Below are 7,500 nucleotides of genomic sequence, written 5' to 3'. Positions count from 1 at the left end.
ACGTTTAGATCAAACGTCCATAAAAAGTCTATACTCAAACGTATTTTAGACGTCTATTATAGGATTATTATACGGTAAATAAAGCGTTTAGATTTTGTCTAATATACATTTAAATCTAGCCTAAATAACGTATATAAAGCGTTTAGATCAGAATATAAGTTAAAATTACGTTGTAACTTTTTAACTTTATATAAGTAATAAGAGCTATATAGGTCGTGAAATTTATAAATACGATATAGTTGTAAAAGTAATGAAATTTATAAATACGATATAGTTATAAAAGACCTAGTCTTAATTTGTATATTTTTTATAACTATTATAATATGTTTATAAACTTTTATACTATACTACTTATACTATACTTTTATTTTTATAAAACTATGTATAAAGTTATAAACTTATATAAAAAATTATCATATAGTGGGGGTTTAGAGAAAAAATGTTTGTGCACTGTGCTTGTTTATGTTTCGATAATTAAAAAAAATGAAATGATCAAGCTTTTGGCAGTGGAATGATTATATTAAAAAATTTCTATCAAATATTTTTTAAATATAATCTCAGGAGAAAATAAAAGTTTAAATTAATATTAAGATTATTTATAAAATTAATAAACTCATAAACAAATATTTTGGATCACTGGTTTATGTATTATCAAAAATCTTCCTTGAATTCCGTATACAACTTTTTTATCATGCATCTGTTTGTGAAACGTCATCTTCTACATTCTTATCCTGATCGTCATATTTCGTAACCTGATTTGTAACCACAAAAAACTATTTTAAATGTACATTCTTAAAATAAAATTAGAATTATACAGAACAACTTTACATATAGAGGATTTTCTGAATGGAAGTTTCCAAAATTTCCTGTACCATCCATGTTTATTTTTGACAAAAATAAACATAAAAAACTTCGAAAGTCGCGCCATATTATATGCAGTGGCTTTTACCAGCTCTGTTCAACCAATTTTCTTTAGCAAATGTAACTAAATTAAGCAAATATGCATCTAAATTAAAAAAATTAAAAAACTTATTTATTAAACCTCTTAATTAATGCAAAGATGAATACCTACTGCTACACTATCATACTAACTCTTACAAAATGAATTTAAACTGTTTATAAAACTTGCGAAAAAAGTTCTTGCTGCAGGACTTTCATAACGAGAGATCAGCCACTCATATTTTTAACCGTGTCAATGTTGCAATCAATAATTTCTAAAACATCTGACTCTATTAAGTTGTTGGCATTTAGGAAGGTAGATTGTCGCGATAAGAGATTTTTAACTTTTTAGCTTCCGACACTCGTTTATTATTTATTAATCAGTCGTTTTGCTTTCAGTTGTTTTAAGGAAGTGAATCTTGTAAACACATTTAAATTAATTATTTAGCCAATAAAAAGTAATTCTTTAATAATTATTTTTATTTCGTTTTAATTATGCTTATTTAATACGCGTGACTTAAGTTGTTATGTGAGTCTGTGACCAATGGCTATATTGCTATATTATAATATAATAAACGTTTATTAAACGTCGATCAAACGTTTAGAATAACAACTTATATTAGTCAATATTGTAAACGTTTGATTGACGTTTAATAAACGTATAAATTAAAAGATTTAAAGCGCAGATTTTAAATCTATAATGTTTATGTTTAATTATGGTCGATCAAAGGTTAACGACATTGACTAATGTAAGTCGATATTCTAAACGTTAGATCGACGTTTAGTAAACGTGTTTATAAAAAAGTTTAAAATATACATTTCAAATCAAGCGTCAAGTTTTAGTCAATAATAGGTCGCTGAACGTTTTATCTATTTTTCGACCGATTTTAATTAAATATTGACCAATTCTAAAACAATCTGAGTTTACTGGGTATATAAATATATATATATATATATATATATATATATATATATATATATATATATATATATATATATATATATATATATATTATGTATATACATATAAATATATATAAAAAAATATATACAGTTAAATATATTCATATAATCAAATATGTATATATATATATATATATATATATATATATATATATATATACATATTTATATATATATATATATATATATATATATATATATATATATATATATATATATATATATATATATATATATATATAAATATATATATACTAAAATATGTAAATTATAAAAATATTGTGTTAAGATAAATATATATATAAATATTTTTTTTTTTTGTGATGTAATTTTTGTTTTATAGTATACATTTTCGTGAATACATAATAAAGATTCGTTAAGATTGAATATACATATAAATATAAAAAAAAAAAAAATCACAAACATAAATAATGAACAAATTTCTGTAATACGAACTGTAAGAAGAACGCGGGAAACTTGCAGAAGACCAAAAGGTCTTATCATCAAGAACCGCTTTACATTGTCGGACATATATATATATATATATATATATATATATATATATATATATATATATATACCAATAGAAAAAGTAAAATATTTACAAAATTTTTACGTTAAATTGTTACATTATAATTGGATTAAAGTGTAAGATAACAATTATACAAACATGTATCGTTACTTTTCTTAATATTACCACGTTTATTGCTAACGCAATGTTTGAAATATATAATAAAGTATATTAAAAAAAAAGAGTTCATATAAGAAGCTAGCAGTGAACAAATTTAGAAAAAATCAGTAAGTAAATTTTTATACTTTAAAATACTCTTTTTAATAGTTTTTTTAAAGCCATTTAAGTTTTCAAGGTTAATAATATTTTGATTAAGTAATAAAAACTTATTCCAAATATGAGGTGCACGATAAGTAACTTTAAATTGCACAAGCTTAGTTTTGCATGAAGGCTCAAAAAGGGTACTATTTGTGCGCAACAGGTATTTATACTCGGGCTTTTGTTCATAAAGACTATAGAAAAATCAAAGAGATTTTTGCATTTTACTATTATACATAAGACTTAGAACATTATATATATTTAGTTCATACAATGTTAGTAAAGACATCTGTTCAAAAAAAGGCTTTGTGTGTTCGTTTTTATTTTTAAAATTAACTACTCGTATAGCATGCTTCTGTTTACGATAGAAAGGTTCTAGTTTGCTTTTATAGGTACTACCCCATGCTGTATTACCGTAATTTAAATTTATATATATAGATATATATATATATTTAACTATTAATAAATATATATATATATTTATATATATATATATATACATAAATATATATATATATATATATTTATATACATATATATATATATATATATATATATATATATATATATATATATATATATATTTATATATATATATATGTACTTATTATAAAATAATTTGTGATTATAGTTAACAACGTCTTTCTTGTCTTTTTTATGATTATTTAACAATTATTTATATTATTATTTGTTTATAAAGTTTATTAAGAATAAAAAGGATGTGATATTAAAAAAAAGTTGTGGCTCAAAATTCTCAAAATATAAAAAATAACAATGACTACTTTGCCAAACCATATACACGTATATTTTGTTTTTAATGACTTTTTTGCTTTTATGACTTTAAAGTGTATTTCGATGACAGTTTTAAATATAAAACATAATTTAATAATAAACTAATAATAAATCAATATGAATTTTACTTTGCTAAAAAATATAGCAAAATAAGTTTATACAATGGAGTTATCACTATTACTTTCTCTTCCTAAATCTGATACTGTTAATAGAGAAAGGTCGATACAATTTGCATTGATAGATTTTTTCATTTTTCCGGATAGCGATTAGGAGCAGCAAATAGTCTTCTTATTTTATCTTTATACCATTCATCCAAAGCAGGTTTTGGGTCAAATTTCTCGATGCTGCATCTTTCTTCGCCTATTCGTAAAAGAGATTCAAGACGATCTTGTGTTTCTCGTTTGTGTTTCGATAGATTGTTTCTCCAATCCAATTTTACTCTGTTAATGCGGAAAAACATATGTTCTACTTTAGCGTTTGTAAATGGACAAAGTAAAAGCAACTCAAACACGCCTAACAAATTTCTGCATTCAGCAATGATTATATCTGATGTAAATATTTTTTCCCCTTTTTCAAATAGTATTCAACTAACGAATCTTTTAACATAGAAAATATAAAACTTTTTAAAATAATCAACTCAAAAAAAATTCATCAGTTTTACCCCTCTCTCCACCATTTTTCTTTAAAATGTAAAACCACTTTTGCTATTTCTTTATCGCCTATTGTAATTACAGGGTATATTGGCCAAAAAGAAATGTCCAAGAGAAAAGTTAAAGTGTGTTGCACTGATGCATTAGTTTTATTAAAGTTTTATAAAGGAATGCTTTGGTAAATAAAATTGCCATCTTTTTCGACAATACTTTCAATTAATTTTTTTTAGTTTCTTAAAATAGTTTGTTGAAATATTGCCTAACGAACTATATAAGAGAACTTTAAGTTTTTCCATTGTTCAATTAAATTGCTGCACCCTGCGGACAGCTTTTACAGGATCATGTAAATCTTGCTGGAAGCCAACACTCAAGCGTCTCAACGATGCAAGAACATTAAGATAAATAAATAAATGTATTACAAGAAATGAATTTTTCCTAACTTTTAAAAACCCCTCTAATTCGGGTTTTTTTTACGGCTGAGAGTCTGTTTAGCTAAGAGACTTTGATAATGCAGTATATTTTTTAAAAGTTTCTTTTAATGCAAGCTCGAGACGATAGCTAAAACAATGTATTACTTGAAGCTATAGAGATTTTTTTTAATAATGCTCCTAAGCCTGAATGAGCACTAAGATTTACGCTAGCTCTGTCTACGTTTACCCCTACGAGTTTTTTAGTCATGTTATTTATTCCAACTCTTGCAATAGCTTATTCTAGACAGATTTGTAAACCAAATGCGTTGTACTTTTGTCGGCTTTCAACCAACAAAAGTTTAACGCATGGACTGCCATCAAACAAATACAACACATATACTAATTCCTGTTCAAGTGTAGCTATATCACAACAGCATCACTTAAAATTAAATAATAAATCGATTTTATAAAATTTTCTCTCAAAAATTTTTTAGCAATTTTACCAATGTATTTGTAAAATTACCAGCAGCTCGATTAGTTGAGTAACTCTTAACAAGATCAACGCCGTTTTTTTTAATTAGCTCTAGCAAATCAGGGAAATCGGAAAATAGACGTTGTTTTTTTGCCAAGTAATAAACTGCATTGAATTTCTTAAGTAAGTCACGATCTTTTTCACCCATTTCTTGTTGCCCTTTTTTAATATCAGTGTTTTTATTTATATATTCTTTAAAACCTTCCACACCCGACTTACTCTGATAGTCGATGAGATGTGCTTCCTTATGTTATTTACTGTTGCAATGACTTCTTACGCTGTCTTTTTTAATTTACGGAGTGCCAGGGCGAATCCACAAAATACAAAATTTTTTAATGTTTTTAATACAAGATTCATATTGCTTGCAAAGCAAGCAGCATAATCTTACAACATCATTTTCCTTAATATCATACTCAAACTTTAAATTATATTCTTTTTCCATTTCAAAACAGTATTTAATTTACAATGGTTATATTTAGTTTTTAGTAAGAAAAGTGATGCCATATTTTAAAATATTTAGTTCACTTTGTCTATTACGCTTTTAATTTAATATATTTTAATTTTAAACGTTTTTGAACTTTTCCAATTCGATCAGAATGATTGTAAGTTGGAACGTCATTTTGCAAATTAAAGTCGTTAAAGTCATAAATCTATAGTTATAAAATAGTTTCTTTTATTCTTCAACTCTTTACTACCATCATAAAATTTTTGCAGCATTATAATTACTAATCTCCATTGACAATAACAAATAATACCATGCTGGAATATTTTGGCAGTGTTATGTATTATAAGCGTTATAAACAATAATATGTATTGCTTTTTTAAATATATATTGTTGTTTGGTACCAATTTTTTCATTCCTATTATTATTTTTTTAAATATACATTTTTAATTATTAATAAAAATATTTTCAATTATATTATACCTATTGGAGTAAGTATACAACATGCATCTCATGCCCATGGCCGAAGAGAGAGAGAGAGAAGGGGTATATTTTCCCGGGACTATACTATGTTTAAGGGCCAGTAAGAAAGGTGAGAAAAAATTTTTGCGTATTTTCAGCCTAGGTAGGGACGGCAAAAAAATGTCCATGCCCCGTACTTTTTTAGCCACCCATGGTCCCCCGTCGCCCATGTGTAATTTTATTCGTAGAATAACTATTTATTTTTAAACTTAGGGACCTTTTTCAAATTTTAGAGGGACCTTTACTAAATTTAAGTATCTTTTTTATTTTAGTAATACCTAATGATCAAAGGTTTTTAAAAATTTGGGGGTGTAATGACAGGTTTGAGGAAGTGCTCTGCCTCAAATGATACGGCACTGATTAAAAGAAGAGGGATGTTTTCAAGGCAAAAGTTCTTTATATTTTTATGATAAAAAAGTTTGAACATAAAATAATTTTTTTTTCAAAATATTACTATATTTTATTACAGAAAAGAATATAAAATCAGAGATTGCAATCAAACTAAGTTTCACGTTTCTAAAAATACGCGCCTAAACTTTAAAATCAACCAATAAAAATTATAATAGAGTTTAAGTTGCCGTATCTCTAGTATCAATTGTTTTGTATATTTGTTAACACTTTAGAAGTTCGTAGTATGATAAAGTTGGTGATTTGATGTAGCTTTGATCATTGAAGATACATTCACAAATATCAACTATATCAAAATTTGATGTAGTTGATATTTAATATACATCATTTAACTTATTTACATTCCATTAAAATTTTGTCATATAAAATTAAGCGGCTGTTTTATAAAAGTATTATTTTAAGCATGTAAGTTATGAGAGTCTTAATGAAAATATTGCATTCACAAAAACTGAGTTCACGGTTTTTCAAGAAACTAAAAATTTACCGACCAGAATTTTTTACGGAATTTTCAATTCGCAATCAATTTTTTATGTCACTTTTGATTTATTTTGTTTGTTTTTTAAGTTTTTGTTATTTTATAAATGACCAATACTTTAATAATCGGGATATTTAACTCGGAGACTTTTGGGAGACAAGTGCAAGAATCGACTTAGAGATTTTAAAGTAAAACAAGCTTGGAAGATAAAAGTGAAGCAGGGTGATGATTTCCTACCTAAAAAAGTCGCATGGGTGATATAAAATGAAATGCGGGATATTTTAAACTATAAATATACACTCATTTTAGCAATGCGTATTATATTACAAAATATATTTATTTTAGTAAAATTGCCTTGCAATACAATACATATAAAAGTATAAGGTTGGCAAACCGTTAAACTTCCACCACCATTTCAAGTTGATGCTTGCATGAACTAACATTTTGTCCTTTTCGATATCCATATTTATCTGCCTGTCAAGCTGATAGATTGAGCTTACAACCAAGTCACCCAAAATAGCTAAAAGTGAAGAAACCG

Source organism: Hydra vulgaris, chromosome 10 (genome assembly GCF_038396675.1).
Source record: "Hydra vulgaris chromosome 10, alternate assembly HydraT2T_AEP".
Classification (NCBI taxonomy): Eukaryota; Metazoa; Cnidaria; class Hydrozoa; order Anthoathecata; family Hydridae; genus Hydra; species Hydra vulgaris.
The sequence above is the reverse complement of the archived record's forward strand: the minus strand, read 5'-3'. Positions refer to the sequence as shown.